This window comes from Bos taurus, chromosome 2 (genome assembly GCF_002263795.3).
Source record: "Bos taurus isolate L1 Dominette 01449 registration number 42190680 breed Hereford chromosome 2, ARS-UCD2.0, whole genome shotgun sequence".
Taxonomy (NCBI): Eukaryota; Metazoa; Chordata; class Mammalia; order Artiodactyla; family Bovidae; genus Bos; species Bos taurus.
This window is the reverse complement of record NC_037329.1, coordinates 12,824,270-12,848,584: the sequence shown is the minus strand read 5'-3', so window position 1 is coordinate 12,848,584 and position 24,315 is coordinate 12,824,270. Positions and strand designations below refer to the sequence as shown.

General features: G+C 37.6%; 1 long non-coding RNA gene across 4 annotated transcripts in view; it reads left to right on the top strand.

Moving 5' to 3' along the window:
• The window catches only part of LOC132342945 (uncharacterized), a 530,795-nt gene that overhangs the window by 314,093 nt on the left and 192,387 nt on the right, over nucleotides 1–24,315 (top strand). For 2 of the 4 annotated variants that reach the window (XR_009491501.1, XR_009491499.1), the window contains exons 1-2: nucleotides 9,610–9,699; nucleotides 12,283–12,344. This is a non-coding gene — a long non-coding RNA (uncharacterized lncRNA). Of the gene's footprint in view, nucleotides 1–9,609; nucleotides 9,700–12,282; nucleotides 12,345–24,315 lie in introns of those variants that run through there. The other 2 variants (XR_009491502.1, XR_009491500.1) reach the window with 1 other exon arrangement.

Sequence of the window (24,315 nt, the reverse complement as noted above, 5' to 3'; positions counted from 1 at the left end):
GGCTGAAGCTGCGTTTTTCATGGGGCTGAGTATGGGGGTGGTCAGAACCCTCTTACACGCTCACCTGCTGTTGGCATAATTAATTTCCTTGCTGCTATAGGACTTGTTACTGAAATCCAGTCTCTGTACATTGGCATCAGATAAAAATCACGGAGACAGGGTTTGGGGTGAAGGGGAAAAGAGTAGCCTTATTTCTTTGCCAGGCAAAGGAGGCCACAGCAGACCAGTGCTCTTGACACTGTGTCCTCCCTGAAAGGGTTCAGTGAGTAAAACTTATAATGTTAGCTCAAAATAGGGTTCTTCGTAAAGATCAGAGCAGGTGTGGGGTCTGATTCTTCTCTTCTCATGAAACATTTCAAAACCGTCAAAATGTATAGAGATGGGGTCTAATGTTCTCTGGGGCTATTGTACCATGACCTTCTCTTCTGGAATGAAGAATGCTTACAAAGAAGATGCGTATTAGGGAGTGTTTCAAAGAGGAAAATCACCAGATGCCTCATACAGCTTTAACTAACAAATGAGTTTCTTTAAGCAATTAGGTGCAAAGGAATCATTAACAAAAGAAAGAAAGAAAAAAAAAGGTATGATAAGAGGATGTGCAAGTGAAGCAAAAAGTGATGGAGACCAACTAGTCCAGTCAGTGTTAGCTGTAGCAGACCAAGGCACCGATTTTCCTGCTAGCTGTGGGTTGAGAACAGCTACAGCTCTCACCTCCTAGAGGTCACTCATATTCATGGCCATATGGCCCCCTCCATCTTTAAAGTTAGCAAATTTCCTCTTCTAGCTGGAGAAAAAGCTTTAGTTTTAGAGGATTTATGTGGTTATCAGGTCCATGCAGATAATTTCCCTATTTTAACATTAATATGGGACTATAATTATATCTGCAAAATCCCTTCAAAGCAATACTTTAAAATTAGTGTTTGACTGCATAACTGGAAATAATTCATGTGCATTTCAGAGCCTTGGAATCTTATGAAGGCTATCTTGGAATTATGCCAACAATAACGTCCTTGAAACAACTAAAAAAAAAACCAGATAAATTATGTGAAATAGTAGTGTTCACATCATTGGACATCAGGTGATGTTTCACAGCAATTGTGAAAAGAAGGGGGTAAGGTGTACAATCTTACAATCGCGTCCTGCATATGACAGGTTTCCAGGTTGTAGCATAAGGAGTAGGAAACCAGTAAAAGTCCTGCAGCTTCAATAAGTTAAGGAGTTGGAACTGGGAGTTTTTGAGGCCAAGCGCAGAGTTCTAGAGAAAAGAGAATGGCTGAGGGAAGGAACTCTAGAAATCTCTTTGTGTCTTTAACTGAGCACTGATCAGCATTTGCAAGCGGGGAATTTAGCCATGGCAGAGAGAACCATTCAAAAGGACTCAACAGACTGAAGGAATAATCCCTGGAATTTACACAAGGCTAGAAATAGTTCCTCTTCCTGCCAAATACACAGTGGGAAGTAACACAATTCAAGGGCTATTGGATAGAGTCCTCTAAAGTGTATTGCCTCAGTGGTGGGTTAATATTAGCTTTACACTGAGTTCTTCTCTAATCCCTATGTAATAAAGCTTAAAAGCATAAAAGGATTAAACTGTTTTAGGCAAGTTAACTGCAACCCAGAAAAAAAAAAATCTCAGGAATATTTGAATATAAGATATGCAGCACTCAACAAGGTAAAACTCAAAATATCTAATACAATTTTTCAAGCATGGACAGGAGCAGGAAAATATTACATATAACAAAGACAAAAATCAATAAATGGAAACATCATATAGAAATGGCATATGTAATAGAATTAATAGATGAGGACATAAAAACTATTATTGTAGCTGTATTCCATATGTCCAAAAGTGGAGAAAGTGAAAGCTTTAGTTGCTTAGTTGTGTCCAACTCTTTGTGACCCCATGGACTGTAGCCCACCAGGCTCCTCTGTCCATTGGGTTTCCCAGGCAAGAATACTGGAGAGGGCTGCCATTTCCTTCTCCAGGAGAGACATATCAAAAAAAGAACAAAATTGAATTTCCAGAGATAAAAATGACAATGTCTAACATAAGAAATACACTGAGTGGAAGTAAGAACAAATATTACAGAAGATTAGTGAATTTATAAGACATAGCAATAGAAACTATCCAAAATGAAAAACAGAAAAAGACCTAAAAGGAACAGTACATCACTGAGCACGAGACAACATTCCCTTTCATTTATGTGTATTAACAATGAACAATTGCTAATACACAATTGTTTAAAGCTATACACGGAAAGGTTCAGAACATTGCTGAGAGAAATTAAAGAGGATCTAAGTAATAGAAAAGAAAGACCCAAACTTAAACATCCAATACTAAGATGTCAATTCTCTCCATTAAGTTCAGTTCAGTCACTTGGTCATGTCTGACTCTTTGCGAACTCATGGATTGAAGCATGCCAGCCCTCCCTGTCCAACGCCAACTCCTAGACTTTACTCAAACTCATGTCCATTGAGTGTGTGATGCCATCCAACCATCTCATCCTCTGTCATCCCCTTTTCCTCCTGCCTTCAATCTTTCCCAGCATCAGGGTCTTTTCCAGTGAGTCAGTTTTTCACATCAGGTGGCCAAAGTATTGGAGTTTCAGCTTCAGCATCAGTCCTTCCAATGAATATTCAGGACTGATTTCCTTTAGGATGGACTGGTTGGATCTCCTTTCTGTCCAAGGGACTCTCAAGAGTCTTCTTCAACAACAGAGCTCAAAACCATCAATTCTTTGGCACTCAGCTTTCTTTATAGTCCAACTCCCACATCCATACATGACTACTGGAAAAACCAGAGTTTTGACTAGATGGGCCTTTGTTGGCAAAGTAATGTCTCTGCTTTTTAATATGCTATCTAGGTTGGTCATAACTTTTCTTCCAAGGAGTAAGCATCTTTTAATTTCATGGCTGTAATCACCATCTGCAGTGATTTTGAAGCCCCCCAAATAAAGTCTGCCACTGTTTCCATTGTTTCCCCATCTATTTCCCATGAAGTGATGGGACCGAATGCCATGATATTAGTTTTCTGAATGTTGAGTTTTAAGCCAACTTTTTCACTCTCCTCTTTCACTTTCATCAAGAGGCTTTTTAGTTCTTCACTTTCTGCCATAAGGGTGGTGTCATCTGCATATCTGAGGTTAATGATATTTCTCCTGGCAATCTTGATTCCAGCTTGTGCTTCATCCAGCCCAGCATTTCTCATGATGTACTCTGCATATAAGTTAAATAAACAGGGTGACAATATACAGCCTTGACATACTCCTTTCCTGATTTGGAACCAGTCTGTTGTTCCATGTCCAGTTCTCACTGTTGCTTCTTAATGTGCATACACATTTCTCAAGAGGCAGGTCAGGTGGTCTGGTATTCCCTTTCCTTTCAGAATTTTCCACAGTTTGTTGTGATCCACACATTCAAAGGCTTTGGCAGAGTCAATAAAACAGAAGTAGATGTTTTTCTGGAACTCTCTTGGGTTTTCAATGATCCAACAGATGTTGGCAATTTGAGCTCTGGTTCCTCTGCCTTTTCTAAATTCAGTTTGAACATCTGGAAGTTCACAGTTCATGTACTGCTGAAGCCTGGCCTGGAGAATTTCGAGCATTACTTTACTAGCGTGTGAGAGAGTGCAATTGTGTCGTAGTTTGAACATCAACATCAGAACAAGACCCAGTTTCCCCCTCCGTCAGTCTCTCCCATCAGGAAGCATTCATAAGCCTCTAATCTTATCCATCAGAGGGCAGACAGACTGAAAACCGCAGTCACAGAAAACTAACCAGTCTGATAGTATGGACCACAGCCTTGACTAACTCAATGAAACTATGAGCCATGCTGTGTAGGGCCACACAAGACGGATGGGTCATGGTGGAGAACTCTGACAAAACATGGTCCACTGGAGAAGGGAATGGCAAACCACTTTAGTACTCTTGCCTTGAGAACCTCATTAACAGTATGAAAAGACAAAATGATAGGACACTGAAAGATGAACTCCACAGGTCAGTAGGTGCCCAATATGCTACTGGAGATCAGTGGAGAAATAACTCAAGAAAGAACAGATGGAGCCAAAGCAAAAACAACACCCAGTTGTGGATATGACTGGTGCCAGAAGTAAAGTCTGATGCTGTCAAGAGTAATATTGCATAGGAACCTGGAATGTCAGGTCCATGAATCAAGGCAAATTGGAAGTGGTCAAAGGGGAGATGGCAAGAGTCAATATTGACATTGTAGGAATCAGCGAACTAAAATGTACTAGAATGGGTGAATTTAACTCAAATGGCCCTTATATTTACTACTGTGGGCAAGAATCCCTTAAAAGAAATGTAGTAGCCCTCATAGTTGACAATAGAGTCCAAAATGCACTACTTGGATGCAGTCTCAAAAATGACAGAATGATCTATGTTCATTTCCTAGGCAAATCATTCAATATCACAGTAATTGTCTCCATAGTCCTGTGTAAATTGGTTTTTTATATCCAACATAATCTCAATTAAAATCCTCTCAAAGTTTTTTGTAGAAATTGACAAGCTGATTCTAAAATTCATATGGAAACTCAAAGTGAGTAGGATAGCCACATTTTGACAAAGAAAATAAATTTGAAGGGCTTACACTACCTGATTTTAAGACTTATTTAGATGCAGTAACTAGGCCTATGGTACTTGTCTAAGGATAGACAAATAGATCAATCAAACAGAATAGAGAACACAGAATTAGAACTAAACATTGAATTTTGAGAGAAAAAAAGAAAGTTTAGTGGATGAAGGACAGTCGTTTCAATAACGTGTCAAAAAATTGGATATCTATATGCAAAAGCATGAACTTTAATCCACACCTCTTACCGTATATAAAAATTAACTCAAATGATTTATGAAACTAACTGTAAATCCTAAAGCTACAAATCCTTTTGGGAGAAAACCTAAGAAAAATCTGTGTAGTCTTGAGTTAGGCGAATATTTCCAAGGGGCCCAAGAAAGTTTGGAGGTATTACACATGTGTTTGTGAACTTGATTGCGGTGATGTTTCCATGATGTATACATGTCAATCCTTAGTCACATAGTTTTATTTGTGCATTTTTATATCTTTCAAAAATCTGTTAATTTTTTTAATGGAAAAATTTCCTTTACTTTTATATTAACACATTATTGCCTGGGCGATTTTTGGAGAAAACATCAGTGGCCAGCAATTTGTTATGTAAGTAAATATTGAAAGACTCTGGTCAAAAATGTTTGGGTAACAAAAGACATATTAATAATCTCTGTCAATAAGCTGTTAACTGAGGCTGTATGGATTAAAATTAAAGTGAATTTACCCCATGATGCAAAGAGAAGTATTTATACAGAACTACTTAAGCAGTGACCCAACCTGACAGGCCATTTCCCATTAGTCACTCTGAGAGTATACAGGCGAGGTTTGAAGACTGATCAGGAGACGTCAATGAAGGAGGGATTTTCTTAGAGATAGAGCACTGTTAGAGACCTCTGCTACTGTTTTTTCCGCTTATCCCATATATTAGGGGAATACTTAAGGTCATCTTAAACCAGTGAGCAAGTGAGAGAACTTTAGAAAAATTTCCCTTTAAAGTTCTGTCATGAGATTTCTGAAAACTGGAGAGGCAGAGACTAGTACCTGATTCAGTATTAAAACAGGCTGAAGCTGAGTCTGGCCAGTTACCTGATAGCCAAGCTGAGGGAGAAGCCCATAGTGCCTATGAGCTGTATTCCAGAAATGCCAGGAAACGTGCCTGTATTTGTTGCCCTGATGTGAATGATGACACGGGTTGCTGGCAGCCATTGTGCTGAAAAGAATTCTGATCGTACAGATCACTTGTAGGTTGACATGAGCCCAGTGGATATAGTCTACTGGAGTAGATTGCCACAGATTCAGTCCTGAAGTAGAATTGTTCACAGCCAGCTGGAGAAGGCAACACCCATTATAGCAAACTGAAATCAGAGAATCTCACTAGGGGATCACTGTGGAACTCATGAGAACACAACAAGAGGTATTTCCCTCATGAGGCACCAACACACTCTTGCTTTTTCTTTGCCCACCCTAATCCAGAAGAAATAGTGTCATTGTGAGTAGGGAAAGAAAAATGGAAGAGTATAATGGAAACCGATGAAGAAAACTTTGTGCCCTGGCTGAAACGACTCTAGCTATTCCCTAAAATCTGTTTTTTCCTTTCTTCTTGATAAATTCTTAATTTTCAACTTTGCACATGACTACCTCTCAATATAGTTTGATTTTCTTGCAAGTAAGAGAGGTCATGTGATCAAGGTTTGGCCCATAGGATCTAAGCAGTAAAGACAGTTGTGACTTTTGAGGAATATATATAAATAGAATGGGAGGACCTTTCCCCATCTCTCTTCCTCCTGCTAGGGTGACTGCGGACTCAATGATCTGATATCTTTCAGGCATCCTGAAGTGGATGTGGAAGTCACAAGCTGAAAAATATGGACAATTAGGAGAAGAAACTTGAGTCCCTGATGACTATGTGGTACCACCGTACCAGACCTGGGCTGCCTACCTCTAGAGATCTTTACATAAGAAAGAAAGAAATGGTTAGCTCTCTAAGGCCCTTGGGAACTCGCTTAAGCACATTTGAACACAATGTTTGATATACTTGCCTTTTCTAGTACAGGTTTACCAACCTGAAGCAGGACTTAGCTGGGGAAGGGGAGAATTTCTGAACTGGATAATAATGAAACTCTATAATAGGCTTGAATGGACTTGCTGACACCTAAAATGGGATTGCTCGCTAATATCTGACAATGATGAAATTGCCTTGTGATGTATCTGTCAGAGGTACAGATGAGAGACTCACTGGAGCACAAGGGAAAAACAGTAAAGTGAAAGAATAAAGTTACATTTACTTGCTCTCTACTAGCTCAGTGCCAAGTCATTCAGTGAATTGGTTACACATTTGTTCTAATTGGCTAAGCAATACTTTATTACATGAATGAACTCAATGTAAAACATTAATGAGATATACTGCCTTGAATTGCTCAGAAGAATCTTTAAAAATTGTCAAATGTTCTTTAATTGATATGTCATTAATATTGGAGCTTTAGTAATTCAATGTAATTTTGATAACTAATATAAAGCTATAATTAATTTTGTCACATAGAATCTTTATGTTATGTTTGTGCTTCCAGAATTTTGTATTTTATAGAGTAATTGCTTTTAATATGACCTGACATCGTACAAGATATACTTATAATTCATCTTTCCCTTGAACCTGTATTCAATTTTTTTAGCATATTTTTACTCAAATATATATTGGAAACACTTTTCTCTCCTCACACAAAAAACCTCCTATGTTTGGCCTTTTGTACAAGTATGAGACAGTTATCCTTTGAGAAACACTATGGTTTTCAATTGCCCTCGAAAGAGCACACCTCACCCCATGAATAGTTGTAGGGGTCTTTCACTGCACCCCAGTTTCAGCCTTTCTGGAGGATGAATATTCAGATATTCACCTTGGTTGCTGTTGAGACAGCATACTCCTTTTTGGCAGCAGTTATACCATCCTATCTTGGCTTCCAAAGGAAATGTCACGCAGCCTGTATTATAGACTGTATATTGTTACGCAGTTCTAAACATACTGTCCATGTTTGGCAGCCATTTTTGTCTGTTGGTAACAAATGAACCAAGACGTAAATTTAAAACAATTGTTTTCCTCCTATCTTCTTAAAACTGGAAGTGGTGCTATCACAAACTTTCTTCATATTCATTCTTAATTATACATAATTCTCCTTCCGTAATATTTACTTGGAATAAATATTGAGAAATAGGATAACAGTTAAAACAGCTAATGTTTATTGATTCTTACTATATACAAAGCTGCATGTTTAAGGATTTGAAATCCATTATCTGCTTTAACCTTCATAATTGAGGTAAGTGCCATTAAGGTTTTTGCTAAACGTATAAGAGATCCGAGACACAAGGATACAAAATTATCCATGGTCATCCACACAGTGGCACAGCCAGAATTTGTGCCTCAACTGTCTTATTTCAGTGTCCTTCAGACAGTCTACTGTGAGGAGCTATCTTTCTAAAATGCAGTCCAACCATATTATTCACCAGTGATGTTTTATTGGTTAATGATGCCAGTGTAAATCTGACTTAAGCTGTTCACAGCTTGGCGATAACTTATTATTTCCAATTCTCAGTCAACCTGCTTCTGATACAATTGCACACACCTTTGACTTATACCAGAGAGATACAAAACCACTTTCCTGGACAGCCTATGTTCCGTTATGCCTTTCTACTTGAGCATGTGGAGCTCCATCTGTGTTTAATTCCTTTCACCACCTTGGCTACTTGGAAACTTTTCCATTAAGACATTTCCATACTTTACCCCTAGAGAATGATTTGCCCTAGACAGGGAATCCTGGGAAGAAAGATATAATTCTAACATAAGTTTAGGAAAGAAGTCCAAGTGATCATGTAGACAGGTGTGCTTATCAGGGACCTAAGAATTGAAAGAATTCCTAATTTTCTATGAAGGGGAAGTCTTGGTGATGGATAGTCAAGGAGGTCTTCTGGAGTTAGGGAGACAGGGAATAAAAAGCTCAAATCTTAATTCAGATATTGCATTTTATATGAAAAAAAATCTATGCTTGCCAAGCAGTGTATCATGTGCAAAATATAGACAAGTGGAAACAAAGTTAAAAATTTCAAGGGACTGCAAACATGTTTCTCCATCACTTGGCAACATCATGAAAACACAATTTAGTGAATGTGATGTGTGGAGTAAAAAGGGATAAGGCTTCAGGGCAGTTGTTCTGTATGGAGTTATGTCCAGATATTGTTTGCTGCATAGATTTCATAGACTTTTGTTCTGTTAAATGTGCAGATCTTGTTGAGATCAGCCACATTTTTTTTTTTACATCTGTAGCTTCTGTAGAATAATAATGCCAAGATACTATAATTTTTACATTATCAAATGTGTATTCAAGTCTTCCTTGAAAATAAACTCCAACCACAGATCATAAAATGACAGGGACAACTACTTCTTTATCTCTTGTGACTCACAGTGTAGTTCTCTGTGTGTGAACAGTAAATTCAGGTTGAAAAGTTTTTTGTGAATTCAGCAGTTCTTACTATTTCCTAACTATTCCTCTTATATCTATGGTAGATTAACACTGAAATTTCAGTGACTCTTATGAGCAATTCTTTTTATTTTTGTGCTGTCAGGGTCACCAGGTTGCCACTTCAAAGCATTATTTTCCCCATACTAGATCTAGTCTCTTATTCTGGTAATTTAGGGAACTGCTTAGTTGTTCAAATTCAAACAATGGCCAGTTCTGATACCAAGGAATTTCTTTTTCTTACTCTTTGCTTGAAATAACATTTCAAATCTCTAAAAATATTACACATAGAGCAATACTTTCCCAGAGGGAGATTGACATAGCAATGGGTTCATCAGAACTGCCATCTACTCCCTTTCAAATGAATGTCAAGTTATGCTGGCCAATGCATTCAAATGCCCTCATCATATCTAGTCTATTTTCTCCTTTCAGAAACTAAAATCCAACTCTTAATGTTTGTTTCATTGTCACTCTGTTACCAAGGATACCTGGTGCAAAGATTCTCAGCACTGTGGAACTGCAATGAAAGGTTATAGATCTTCATTACTCAAGTACAGACGATCATTACAGAACTCTAAAGCACTGAATGTTTTGGTGTGTAACATTTTTTAAGGTGATTATCTTAGACAGTGTTTACCTTATGTGCATAGTACATATAATAAATGGAAGATTTTGACAAATCACTATAAATCAATTCTTAAACGGTCATGTTCTGTAGTGTAGGTGGCAAGTTGATTTTATTGGTTCATACTCAATATTTGGAATGGTAGATATTTTTAAAATACAGTGTTTCTGTTGTTAGTTAACATTCTTAATTATTCTTCTCTACTTGGATTTTCTAGCTATAGTTAGATACAAAGAATTCAGTTTCACCATCTATTCACATCCTGTACATTACTTTGATTGACACAAATACAGATCACAGTTCTGATCTAAGAAATGAATGGATTATTCACTAACCTGACAAAGAGATTGGCACTGTTTGATCTTTTCCATGTAACAGATTGTGGCCTGGAGAGGTGACCAGTGTAGTCAAACTTAGCCATTATAAAGCTCATTGAAATCAGGTGGCAGACGTTCAGAAAGGCTATTTAGTAAAACTGTAGATTTAAATTAAATTCAGAGAGTTTGATATTACTTACTGTTCTTTTTTATACCTCACTGGCTTCTCCATTGTATGTTTGTTACAGTCTTCTCTTATTTTAGTTGCTTCTAATGTTTCTGTTATTCATGCTTAATAATTAATGCTATGCTGCTGCTGTTGCTGCTGCTGCTAAGTTGCTTCAGTCATGTCCGACTCAGTGCGACCCCATAGACGGCAGCCCACCAGGCTCCCCTATCCCTGGGATTCTCCAGGCAAGAACACTGGAGTGGGGTGCCATTTCCTTCTCCAATAATTAATTAATATTTAGTAATTATCATTTATAGAGTTCCTTTCAGGGTATTTAAATATCTGGAAGATAAAATACTAGTATAATGTGACATTAAAATTTACGTGAAATCCAATTCTACAATTACTAGTTTAAGTTAAGGATATTTTTTTCAGATTAATTCTTCATGGCACATATACAATTCTTTATCCTTTATATGTTCTGTTGATTTTTATATTCTATTTAATACTTAAAATTTTAAGAACATATTTGCAAAGGATTCAGCTAATATAAGTTGAGTCTATATTACATGATAATACTGTACAAAAAGCTAGGGAAACACAAACATGAAATCAGATAAATTATGATGCACAAAGGTGAGTAATCAGTCAAAAATATGATGAAAATACTGTAGGAACACAGAATTAACTATGAACTTTCCCTTGGAAGACAGTAACAGAGAAGCAGTTGTTGAAGAACTTCCAGGTAAAAAGAGCAGCATAAAATTAAGGTAATTCTAGAAAGAGAATACTATGAGCAAAAAATTAAGATGAATGGAGATCTCTGACTGGTGAGCAGAGAGTAATTTATCCTTATGTCGGAGGACAGTATCAGCTCACTGGGAATGGCAGAGCCTTCCCAGAAGGCTGCAAAAGCACCTGTGAATACTACTGCTTGTCTTGCTACCAATAGCGTTTAAATTAAAATTCCTTTTCTTATCTCTGTATAGGGCTATGTTTGAGTCTTGACATGGGTAAGCAAGCATTCTAATACATAAGTCTTAGAAAAATTGTATTTTACTGTGATACTCTCAAAGGATACTTTTATAAGAAAAAATGTTCTTAGGGCACATCTGGTTGGAATATGGCATGTAGGAGTAGTTTCTTGAATTTTATCCACAGAAGATATGCTCAATGTGATTGTGATGGTATTCTGCTCAGGCAGGCTGGGGTCTTGCCCGGTTGTAAGAATCCTCAGGTGGTGCAGAGAAAGGCTTTTATATCTTTAAGATATAAGAGGTATCCAGAATAGGTATCTTATATATGAAAGTGCCTTTTGCAAGCCATGCCAGCTCTATCTCAGAACTATGTCCTTTGAAGAATTTCTTACCCTGTCACCAGGGAATCAAACACATTGTTCTTTCTTGGTGATAAGGTGGCCATTAACAGTTTACACGTACATTCTACCAGCCTAGAAATTCCTGTAGAAGGAAAACATCTTTCCATATGGTTCTAACTGGAAAGTGGGAGGAGGTCCCTGATTGGGTTGATCATTAGTGGGATTAATTCACTCCTGCGGTCTGGGTTGAAAGAGCAAGCTCAGTGCATGCAAATCTCAACACATGGCATAGAACCACTAGAGGAAGAGAAACTTGAAATGATAAGGGGTGTGTGTGTGTGTTTCAGATGGCGGTGAGTTGGAGGGGTATAGGTCATGACCATAAAAAGGCAGATGCCCACAATATTTGTTTTGGCTATTTTATTGCTTCATTGTTGGTAGATTTGATTTTTAACTGTTTTAAAATGCATTTAAATTGATTCTAAGAGCAAAATCTGTGTAATGAAACAGATTAAGATTTCTTTTCACTGTGTGTTATTTCCATTAAAAAAAATGGAATAATACATGCTTGTTCTACTGCTAAGTCACTTCAGTCGTGTCCGACTCTGTGCAACCCCATAGACCGCAGCCCACCAGGCTCCCCCGTCCCTGGGATTCTCCAGGCAGGAACACTGGAGTGGGTTGCCATTTCCTTCTCCATGCTTGTTCTACTAAGAACAGTTTTGTTTTTTTTTTAAATCTCTCTCTCTCTTTTTTTTTAATCACAGGTCTAATTGTGTGGAGCAAAATAAATTTATCAGGCAGGCATTAAACCACTCTTCACAATTCTGTGAGTAAGTTTGACTAATTATCTAATGCTTTTTAAACTGTCTGAATTAGAGAGAACTTTGCTTCAGTTTTTTTCTTTACCTGTCTGCTGCTGTATGCTAATATTAATTAGATATTTGTCATGAAATTAATATAGAGTAAAGAAAATAAACTACATGCATAAGAGGTAGAAATGTCATTGCTTTCCCATGTATTTTGTTTTTCATTTCCCACGTATTTTGTTTTTTATTTAAGAATATTATTCTTAGGAAAGTGGCTGTGCAGAAATGGGGAGGCTTTTACTCAAAAATTTTAAAGATTTAATGATTTAAGTAAATCATCATTAATCTTGTTAATGAATTTTTTGCACTTTAAATGGTAATTGACAATGTTTTTAGCTCTATGATATTTTTATAGTTTGCCTGTTTTTAACCTTGATTTCATTTTCCATTCTAAAATCTAGAGTGTACTATTTATACAATTACTTTCTCAGTTTAACTAGAGTATTAGGGTCCCCTGAACTTTGAGTGGCATGTGTAAACTGTGCAGTTTGAATTTTAGCATCTTACATTTTAATAATGTGAGCTTTTACAGTTTTTTCTATAACTCATAAATCCTAATCAGGAGGCATTGTCAAGGAAAAACTAAAATCTGGTTTCTGCATGTGAACTGAGTCAATAAATGATTAATTACATTGCTGTTTTTGTTTACATACTTAGTAGACTTTTCTTTTTTGCTGTATGGTGCCTTGTTAGAATTTTCCATTTAAAGTGTAAATAATTATGCTAATAAATTTAATACAAATTTCATAAAAATATAAGCAATGAAACTAATCTCCTTCCTATGTATATATATATATATACGTATATATATAAGATATTTTTTTAAGAAATAGATATCTGTTTCTTCCTTTTCTTTTTGGCAATGCACTTAGCACATACGATATATATGTTGGCCCTTCAGTGATATCAAAATCAAATTATGTCTTTGTTTTTGTTGGTAAACCCTATGGGTGTTTATAACTAGTGCATTAGGTCACTAGAGAGGTTCCACTGTCCCCAGTGCAGCTCATAAAAAATAATTAAATATTTTTAACGAAAGTGTTTCTAAAGTAAAGAAGTAAAAGTGGCAATCAACTATTCTTATTCTAAAAATAATTGAATACTAAAAGCTGAACAGCATACATTTTCCAGACTCCATTTAGACCTACTTATTATTGAATTTTCTCTGCTTTGTTGTAACGTAATTGTTGAGCAAGTTTAGCAAAGTCTGGCTGACTTTCATCTTAAGTAAAAAGGTGGAAAAGGTAAAAGAAAAATAAAAGGCATCTTATCTTAAAAAAACAATCCCCATTAAAATAGTTTTCTTTTTCAGGCCTCTGTTGCAACAGGATAGGAGAGAGTCTCAAGTTCTTTTTACTTGGAATTTGATAGTAAGATGTTACCAGTGTTTAAAATAGCATAAGATAGATTTAGGATCTTGGTGAGTATCTGGCAAAGTGAACAGTATAAGCATTGACTACTCACCACAGTGTTGTGACCTAGGAAGCCTTAATGTCCTCTCTGAGCTGGCCTAGAGATACCTTGTTAGTCAAGAAGTATTCTATATAATTCTTTGATAGGAGACAATCATTAGCTATTCACACCTTCATTAAAGTAGATAGAAGACTTAAAAATTTTTGTTGCTGCTCTTTAGGCAAAGAAGTTTGGGCAAAAAAAAATTTTGACTCCTTTGGTTATCCAGAGGCAGGCAGAAGCCTTTCTCTGAGTTATGATATTTTAGAAAACTAGGTGATTTGAGTTGGTAAATTAACCTTAGTGCATCACTCTTGAACAGTTTCAAAAATGCTATCTTTGATACTCAGCCACCTGGCCAGTGAATTTGTCATTTTAAGTTCACAGATCCCTTAGCTGGTGGTCTAATGGAATAAACTTGCTTTATAGGACATTCGTTTTAATAGAGGTCATTAACTTCATTGCATAGGTACACTTCAGAGACTGAAAAGTGCTAACATTGCATCTTCAGTATCTATTTTACAAATAGCAGTTAAGGACATTATTAGATCTTGGGTTGTCTCTTATGTGGCTGTCATCTTTCTTACATGGCCTCTCATCTTCTACATTTGTTCCTGTCCAAAAAAAAAAAAAAAGTGCTTTTTGAATATACATAAAAAATATCATGATACATCAGGTCACAACTTCAAAGTCCTTCCTATTACATTTAGAATAGAATTCAACCTCCTTACCTTGGTTTTGTATGGTATATGGTTGACAACAAATTATCCCTTAAAAATTAGCTCATGGAATTCACTTATTCTTGAGGCTCCAGCAACATCTGACTTCTTTTAATTTCTCTAACCTGCAGGCTCTCCCTGATCAGATCTATTCGCATAATATTCTCTGTCAATGTGATTTTCCTAAGTGTTCACACGAGTGAGTTCTCATCCTCAGGTTTCAGTTTGTCACCTATTCAGAGGTATTTTGGGTCTGATTGAGTACCTGACTACTTAATGAGTGTAATAGGTAGCTTTCTCCCTAGAGTTAGCTTCCATCATGGTACTCTTGATAATGGACAATCCTGACTTGGAAGGGAGTCAAACTTACAGATTTTTAATTGGAGCCACGCAGCCAGTCTCAGGACTTACTGAAGCTCAGATGGAGGGGAAAGAATTGAGTGAGAAGCAAACTGACAGGAAAAGAACAAATTTATAAGCATAGGATGCCTGTGAGAGATACAAGCAGGCAGACAAGGGAGTGCAGCCCTGAGAACAAAGAGGGCTACATTTTTTTAAATCAAAGAACACCTTCTTCCTCATTTTGGGTAGACATCAAAGCTTACATCATTAGTTCCTCCTTTGATCCCATATGGTTTAACTGGGACTGGCATCAGTTCACTTAAGTTCAGTGGCTCAGTTGTGTTTGACTCTTTGTGAGCCCATGGACTACAGCACACCAGGCTTCCCTGTCCATCACCAACTCCTGAAGTTTATCCAAACTCATGTCCATGGAGTTGGTGATGCCATCCAACCATCTCATCCTCTGTCATCCCCTTCTCCTCCTGTCCCCAATCCCTCCCAGCATCAGGGTCTTTTCAAATGAGTCATCTCTTTGCATCAGGTGGCCAAAGTATTGGAGTTTCAGCTTCAACATCAGTCCATCCAATGAACACCTAGGACTGATCTCCTTTAGGATGGACTGGTTGGATCTTCTTGCAGTAAAGGGACTCTCAAAAGTCTTCTCCAACACCACAGTTCAAAAGCATCAATTCTTCGGTGCTCAGCTTTCCTTATAGTTCAACTCTCACATCCATACATGACTACTGGAAAAACCATAGCTTAGACTAGACGGACCTTTGTTGGCAAAGTAATGTCTCTGATTTTTAATATGCTGTCTAGGTTAGTCAGCTTCATGACCAAGATAATTGCGATGGTGTGATCACTAACCTAGACCCAGACATCCTGGAATATGAAGTCAAGTAGGCCTTAGGAAGCATCACTACGAACAAAGCTAGTGGAGGTGATGGAATTCCAGTTGAGCTATTTCAAATCCTGGAAGATGATGCTGTGAGAGTGCTGCACTCAATATGCGAGCAAATTTGGAAAACTCAGCAGTGGCCACAGGACTGGAAAAGGTCAGTTTTCATTCCAATCCCAAAGAAAGGCAATGCCAAAGAATGCTCAAACTATCGCACAATTGCACTCATCTCACACACTAGTAAAGTAATGCTCAAAATTCTCCAAGCCAAGCTTCAGCGATATGTGAATCATGAACTTTGAGATGTTCAAGCTGGTTTTAGCAAAGGCAGAGGAACCAGAGATCAAATGGCCAATATCCATGGGATCATCAAAAAAGCAAGAGAGTTCCAGAAAAACATCTATTTCTGCTTTATTGACTATGCCAAAGCCTTTGACTGTGTGGATCACAGTAAACTGAAAAATTCTGAAAGAGATGGGAACACCAGACCACCTGACCTGCCTCTTGAGAAGTCTATATGCAGGTCAGGCAGCAACAGGTAGAACTGGACATGGAACAACAGATTGGTTCCAAATAGGAACAGGAGTACATCAAGGCTGTATATTGTCACCCTGGTTATTTAACTTATATGCAGAGTACATCATGAGAAACGCTGGGCTGGAAGAAGCACAAGCTGGAATCAAGATTGCCGGGAGAATTATCAATAACCTCAGATATGCAGATGACACCACCCTTATGGCAGAAAGTGAAGAGGAACTAAAATGCCTCTTGATGAAAGTGAAAGAGGAGAGTGAAAAAGTTGGCTTAAAGCTCCACATTCAGAAAAAGATCATGGCATCTGGTCTCATCACTTCATGGGAAATAGATGGGAAAATAGTGGAAACAGTGTCAGACTTTATTTTGGGGGCTCCAAAATCACTGTAGATGCTGACTGCAGCCATGAAATTAAAAGACGCTTACTCTTTGGAAGGAAAGTTATGACCAGCCTAGATAGCATATTGAAAAGCAGAGACATTACTTTGCAAACAAAGGTCCGTCTAGTCAAGGCTATGGTGTTTCCAGTGGTCATGTATGGATGTGAAAGTTGGACTGTGAAGAAAGCTGAGCGCCGAAGAATTGATGGTTTTGAACTGTGGTGTTGGAGAAGACTCTTGAGAGTCCCTTGGATTGCAAGAAGATCCAACCAGTCCATTCTAAATGAGGTCAGTCCTGGGTGTTCTTTGGAAGGACTGATGCTAAAGCTGAAACTCCATTTTGGCCACCTCATGCAAAGAGTTGACTCGTTGGAAAAGACTCTCATGCTTGGAGGGACTGGGGGCAGGAGGAGAAGGGGACGACAGAGGATGAGATGGCTGGATGGTATTACCAACTCGATGGGAGTCTGAGTGAGCTCCGGGAGTTGGTAATGGACAGGAAGGCCTGGCGTGCTGCAATTCATGGGGTTGCAAAGAGTCGGACACGACTGAGTGACTGAACTGAACTGAACTAGATTAGTCAAAACTTTCCTTCCAGGGAGTAAGCATCTTTAATTTCATGGTTGCAATCACCATCTGCAGTGATTTTGGAGCCCCTAAAAATAAAGTCAGCCACTGTTTCCACTGTATCCCCATCTATTTGCCATGAAGTGATGGGACCGGATGCCATGATGTTCGTTTTCTGAATGTTGAGTTTTAAGCCAACTTTTTCACTCTCCTCTTTTACTTTCATCAAGAGGCCCTTTAGTTCTTCTTCACTTTCTGCCATAAGGGTGGTCTCATCTGCATGTATGAGGTTATTGATATTTCTCCCGGCAATCTTGATTCCAGCTTGTGCTTTATCCAGCCCAGTGTTTCTCATGATGTACTCTGCATAAAGTTGAATAAGCAGGGTGACAGTATACACCTTTGACACACTCCTGTCCTGATTTGGAAGCAGTCTGTTGTTCCATGTCCAGTTCTCACTGTTGCTTCCTGACCTGCATACAAATTTCTCAAGGGGAAGGTCAGGTGGTCTGGTATTCCCATTTCTTTCAGAATTTTCCACAGTTTGTTTTGATCCACACAGTCAAAGGCTTTGGATAGTCAATGAAGCAGAAATAGATGTTTTTCTGGAATTCTCTTGCCTTTTCAATGATACAGCAAGACTGGCATGGCCCTGTTTAATTCATATGTATATTAGCCTAAGGGTGATAATATACTAAAATATCCTAAACATATAATAAAAATTCATCTCTGGTATCAGTCTAATATCCCCTTTCACCTTGTTTCTTTCCCCTTTACCTATATTCCTATCCTGGCTACATGTAGGAGTGCAGTTTTCAAGGTCTGTTATTTTATAAATCTCCCAGGCTGAATGCAGGTTTTATATTCATTTTCCTGCAATAATGACATAAAAAGTCTGTTTAGGTTTAAAATGTTCTGATTGTTGCTTAGCTGCTACATGTTCTTGGCGTTTTCTGGTTGGTGTGTAGCTTATGGTAAATTCCCCAAGTTCCTCTCTATCTTACCTTAGTGGGATTTCTAGCTGTGTAACTATCTTATTGTATTCTTGTCACTCTAGGATTTTTCTTCATAACATTAGTCATAAGTTATAATTAGGATTTTAGTTATTTATATATGTCATGACTCTCTTGCTGAATTTCAGCATCTTGAGGGCAGACTCCATATACATCTGTTTTGGTCCCTGATATGTCACAGAAGCGTGGGTCAAAAATATGTTTTGAGAACTGATTACTGGCTGGATCTCTCTCTCTCCTTTTCATTCCCTCCTTTTATCCTCCTGGCCACCTCTGTCTTCTTCCTCCCTCTTCTCTTCTCTGTATAACTCTGTGAACATCTCTGTGTGGTCCAGTTGTAAGTGCACATAAGGAAGTGTTTACTGATTAGCCTGCTCTCTCCTCTATTGATTCCACCTCATCTCATTTGGGTCACCTCTAACTCCCTCCTCCCTCTTCTCTTCTCCATGTAACTCTGTGAACCTCTCTGGGTGTCCCTCACTGTGGAGAAACTTTTCATCTTTAACCTAGATGTTTTATCAATGGTGCTGTATAGAAGGAGAAGTTTTGAGACTACTGTAAAAAAAGACTGAAAACCGGAAGCAGGAGGCTTTAGTCCAAACCCTGACTCCAGGGAACTCCTGATTCCAGGGAACATTAATTAACAGGAGCTCATCAAACCCCTCCATACCTACACTGACTGAAACCAAGCACCACCCAAGGGCCAACAAGTTCCAGAGCAAGACATACCATGCAAATTCTCCAGCAACACAGGAACACAGCCCTGAGCTTCAATATACAGGCTGCCCAAAGTTATTCCAAAACCATAGACATCTCATAACTCATTACTGGACACTTCATTGCACTCCAGAGAGAAGAAATCCAGCTCCACCCACCAGAACACTGACACAAGCTTCCCTAACCAAGAAACCTTGACAAGTCACCTGTACAAACCGACCCACAGGGAGGAAACTCCACAATAAAGAGAACTCCACAAACTGCCAGAATACAGAAAGGCCACCCCAAACTCAGCAATATAAACAAGATGAAGAGACAGAGGAATACCCAGCATGTAAAGGAACAGGATAAATGCCCATAAACCAAACAAAAGAGGAAAAGATAGGGAATCTACCTGATAAAGAATTCCAAGTAATGATAGTGAAAATGATCTAAAATCTTGAAATCAAAATGGAAGCACAGAAAATTGCCTGGAACAAGGATTGAGAAGATGCAAGAAAGGTTTAACAAGGACCTAGAAGAAATAAAAAAGAGTCAATATATAATGAATAATGCAATAAATGAGATCAAAAACACTCTGGAGGCAACAAATAGTAGAATAACAGAGGCAGAAGATAGGATTAGTGAATTAGAAGATAGAATTATAGAAATAAATGAATCAGAGAAGAAAAAAGAAAAACGAATTAAAAGAAATGAGGACAATCTCAGAGACCTCCAGGACAATATTAAACGCTGCAACATTCGAATTATAGGAGTCACAGAAGAAGAAGACAAAAAGAAAGACCGTGAGAAAACACTTGAGGAGATAATAGTTGAAAACTTCCCTAAAATGGGGAAGGAAATAATCACGCAAGTCCAAGAAACCCAGAGAGTCCCAAACAGGATAAACCCAAGGAGAAACACCCCAAGACACATATTAATCAAATTAACGAAGATCAAACACAAAGAACAAATATTAAAAGCAGCAAGGGAAAAACAACAAATATCACACAAGGGAATTCCCATAAGGATAACAGCTGATATTTCAATAGAAACTCTTCAGGTCAGGAGGGAATGGCAAGACATACTTAAAGTGATGAAAGAAAATAACCTACAGCCCAGATTACTGTACCCAGCAAGGATCTCCTTCAAATATGAAGGAGAAATCAAAAGCTTTACAGACAAGGAAAAGCTGAGAGGATTCAGCACCACCAAACCAGCTCTCCAACAAATACTAAAGGATATTCTCTAGACAGGAGACACAAAAAGGGTGTATAAACTCGAATCCAAAACAATAAAGTAAATGGCAATGGGATCATACTTATCAATAATTACCTTAAACGTAAATGGGTTGAATGCCCCAACCAAAAGACAAAGACTGGCTGAATGGATAAAAAAAACAAGACATCTATATATGTTGTCTACAAGAAACCCACCTCAAAACAGGGGACACATACAGACTGAAAGTAAAGGGCTAGAAAAAGATGTTCCATGCAAATAGAGACCAAAAGAAAGCAGGAGTAGCAATACTCATGTCAGATAAAATAGACTTTAAAACAAAGGCTGTGAAAAGAGACAAAGAAGGTCACTACATAATGATCAAAGGATCAATCCAAGAGGAAGATATAGCAATTATAAATATATATGCACCCAACATAGGAGCATCGTAATATGTAAGACAAATACTAACAAGTATGAAAGGGGAAATTAACAATAACACAATAATAGTGGGAGACTTTAATAACCCACTCACACCTATGGCTAGATCAACTAAACAGAAAATTAACAAGGAAACACAAACTTTAAATGATACAATAGACCAGTTAGACCTAATTGATATCTATAGGACATTTCACCCCAAAACAATGAATTTCACCTTTTTCTCAAGCGCACACAGAACCTTCTCCAGGATAGATCACATCCTGGGCCATAAATCTAGCCTTGGTAAATTCAAAAAAATAGAAATCATTCCAAGCATCTTTTCTGACCACAATGCAATAAGATTAGATCTCAATTACAGGAGAAAAACTATTAAAAATTCCAACATATGGAGGATGAACAACGCGCTGCTGAATAACCAACAAATCACAGAAGAAATCAAAAAAGAAATCAATATTTGCATAGAAACAAATGAAAATGAAAACATAACAACCCAAAACCTTTGGGACACTGTAAAAGCAGTCCTAAGGGGAAAGTTCATAGCAATAGAGGCATACCTCAAGAAACAAGAAAAAAGTCAAATATATAACCTAACTCTACACCTAAAGCAACTAGAAAAGGAAGAAATGAAGAACCGCAGGGTTAGTAGAAGGAAAGAAATCTTAAAAATTAGGGCAGAAATAAATGCAAAAGAAACAAAAGAGACCATAGCAGCAAAAATCAACAAAGCCAAAAGCTGGTTCTTTGAAAGGATAAATAAAATTGACAAACCATTAGCCAGACTCATCAAGAAACAAAGGGAGAAAAATCAAATCAATAAAATTAGAAATGAAAATGGAGAGATCACAACAGACAACACAGAAATACAAAGGATCATAAGAGACTACTATCAGCAATTATATGCCAATAAAATGGACAACGTGGAAGAAATGGACAAATTCTTAGAAAAGTACAACTTTCCAAAACTGGACAAAGAAAAAATAGAAAATCTTAACAGACCCATCACACGCATGGCAATTGAAACTGTAATCAGAAATTTTCCAGCAAACAAAAGTCCAGGTCCAGACGGCTTCACAGCTGAATTCTACCAAAAATTTAGAGAAGAGCTAACACCTATCCTATTCAAACTCTTCCAGAAAATTGCAGAGGAAGGTAAACTACAAACTCATTCTATGAGGCCACCATCACCCTAATACCAAAACCTGACAAAGATGCCACAAAAAAAGAAAACTACAGGCCAATATCACTGATGAACATAGATGCAAAAATCCTTAACAAAATTCTAGCAACCCAATTCCAACAACACATTAAAAAGATCATACACCATGACCAAGTGGGCTTTATCCCAGGGATGCAAGGATTCTTCAATATCTGCAAATCAATCAATGTTATACACCACATTAACAAATTGAAAAATAAAAACCATATGATTATCTCAATAGATGCAGAGAAAGCCTTTGACAAAATTCAACATCCATTTATGATAAAAACTCTCCAGAAAGCAGGAATAGAAGGAACATACCTCAACATAATAAAAGCTATATATGACAAACCCACAGCAAACATTATGCTCAATGGTGAAAAATTGAAAGCATTTCCCCTAAAGTCAGGAACAAGACAAGGGTGCCCACTGTCACCATTACTATTCAACGTAGTTTTGGAAGTTTTGGCCACAGCAATCGGAGCAGAAAAAGAAATAAAAGGAATCCAAATTAGAAAAGAAGAAGTAAAACTCTCTCTGTTTGCAGATGACATGATCCTCTACATAGAAAACCCTAAAGACTCCACCAGAAAATTACTAGAACTAATCAATGAATATAGAAAAGTTGCAAGATATAAAATCAACACTCAGAAATCCCTTGCATTCCTATACACTAATAATGAGAAAATAGAGAAATTAAGGAAACAATTCCATTCACCATTGCAACGAAAAGAATAAAATACTTAGGAATATATCTACCTAAAGAAACTAAAGACCTATATATAGAAAACTATAAAACACTGGTGAAAGAAGTCAAAGAGGACACTAATAGATGGAGAAATATACCATGTTCATGGATTGGAAGAATTGATATAGTGAAAATGAGTATACTACCCGAAGCAATCTATAGATTCAATGCAATCCCTATCAAGCTACCAACAGTATTCTTCACAGAGCCAGAACAAATAATTTCACAGTTTGTATGGAAATACAAAAAACCTCAAATAGCCAAACAATCTTGAGAAAGAAGAATGGAACTGGAGGAATCTACCTGCCTGACTTCAGGCTCTACTACAAAGCCAAAGTCATCAAGACAGTATGGTACTGGCACAAAGACAAAAATATAGATCAATGGAACAAAATAGAAAGCCCAGAGATAAACCCACGCACCTATGGACACCTTATCTTTGACAAAGGAGGCAAGAATATACAATGGAGGAAAGACAATCTCTTTAACAAGTGGTGCTGGGAAAACTGGTCAACCACTTGTAAAAGAATGAAACTAGAACCCTTTATAACACCATACACAAAAATAAACTCAAAATGGATTAAAGATCTCAACGTAAGACCAGAAACTATAAAACTCCTAGAGGAGAACATAGGGAAAATACTCTCCGACATACATCACAGCAGGATCCTCTATGAGCCACCTACCAGAATATTGGAAAGAAAGCAAAAATAAACAAATGGGACCTAATTAACCTTAAAAGCTTCTGCACAACAAAGGAAACTATAAGCAAGGTGAAAAGACAGCCTTCAGAATGGGAGAAAATAATAGCAAATGAAGCAACTGACAAACAACTAATCTCAAAAATATACAAGCAACTCCTACAGCTCAATTCAAGAAAAATAAATGACCCAATAAAAAAATGGGCCAAAGAACTAAATAGACATTTCTCCAAAGAAGACATACAGATGGCTAACAAACACATGAAAAGATTTTCAACATCACTCATTATCAGAGAAATGCAAATCAAAACCACAATGAGCTACCATTTCACGCCAGTCAGAATGGCTGCAATTCAAAATGTCTACAAGCAATAAATGCTGGAGAGGGTGTGGATAAAAGGGAACCCTCTTATACTGTTGGTGGGAATGCAAACTAGTACAGCCACTATAGAGAACAGTGTGGAGATTCCTTAAAAAACTGGAAATAGAACTGCCTTATGATCCAGCAATCCCACTGCTGGGCATACACACTGAGGAAACCAGAAGGGAAAGAGACACGTGTACCCCAATGTTCATCGCAGCACTGTTTATAATAGCCAGGTCATGGAAGCAACCTAGATATCCATCAGCAGATGAATGGATAAGAAAGCAGTGGTACATATGCACAATGGAGTATTACTCAGCTATTAAAAAGAATACATTTGAATCAGTTCTAATAAGGTGGATGAAACTGGAGCCTATTATACAGAGTGAAGTAAGCTAGAAAGAAAAATACCAATACAGTATACTAACGCATATATATTGAATTTAGAAAGATGGTAACAATAACCCTGTATACGAGTCAATAAAAGAGACACAGATGTATAGAACAGTCTTTTGGACTCTTTGGGAGAGGGCGAGGGTGGGATGATTTGGGAGAATGGCACTGAAACATGTATAATATCATATATGAAATGAGTCGCCAGTCCAGGTTTGAAGCACGATACAGGAAGCTTGGGGCTGGTGCACTGGGACGACCCAG